Source organism: Branchiostoma belcheri, unplaced genomic scaffold (assembly GCF_001625305.1).
Source record: "Branchiostoma belcheri isolate BF01 breed outbred unplaced genomic scaffold, Haploidv18h27 scaffold101, whole genome shotgun sequence".
Classification (NCBI taxonomy): domain Eukaryota; kingdom Metazoa; phylum Chordata; class Leptocardii; order Amphioxiformes; family Branchiostomatidae; genus Branchiostoma; species Branchiostoma belcheri.
This window is the reverse complement of record NW_017802392.1, coordinates 172,173-172,965: the sequence shown is the minus strand read 5'-3', so window position 1 is coordinate 172,965 and position 793 is coordinate 172,173.

Here is a 793-nt window from a genome sequence, read left to right as displayed (position 1 = left end):
ATGTTTTTTTTTACTAAGGATCCAGCCAGCCAGGAATACAGCAGGCAGAATAGGTGTTGATTCCAGTTATTTCTATTTAAAGCCACCTGTGATACTCCTGTTTACGCATCCACAATGCCAAATCAATTATCTTAAACACTTGACTTGATAAATGAACATATACATGCCAAAGTAACGCTGGTACAATACAACGTTAACAGTTATATCCACAGTACAATACAATACAATACAAATTGAAAAGTGAAGAACTTAACCAGTACTGAATTCCACACTCAAGCAAGCATACCTTTCCTTGGTACTGAAATCCACACACAAGCAAGCATACCTTTCCTTGGCACTGAAATCCACACACAAGCAAGCATACCTTTCCTCGGCACTGAAATCCACACACAAGCAAGCATACCTTCCCTTGGCACTGAAATCCACACACAAGCAAGCACACCTGTCCTTGGTACTGAAATCTACACACACACAAACAAGCATACCTTTCCTTGGCACTGAAATCCACACACAAGCAAGCACACCTGTCCTTGGTACTGAAATCTACACACACACAAGCAAGCATACCTTTCCCTGGCACTGAAATACACACACAGGCAAGCATACCTGTCCTTGGTACTGAAATCCACACTCAAGCAAGCATACCTGTCCTTGGCACTGAAATCCACACACAAGCAAGCATACCTGTCCTTGGCACTGAAATCCACACACAAGCAAGCATACCTTTCCTCGGCACTGAAATCCACACACAAGCAAGCATACCTTTTCTTGGCACTGAAATCCACACACAAGC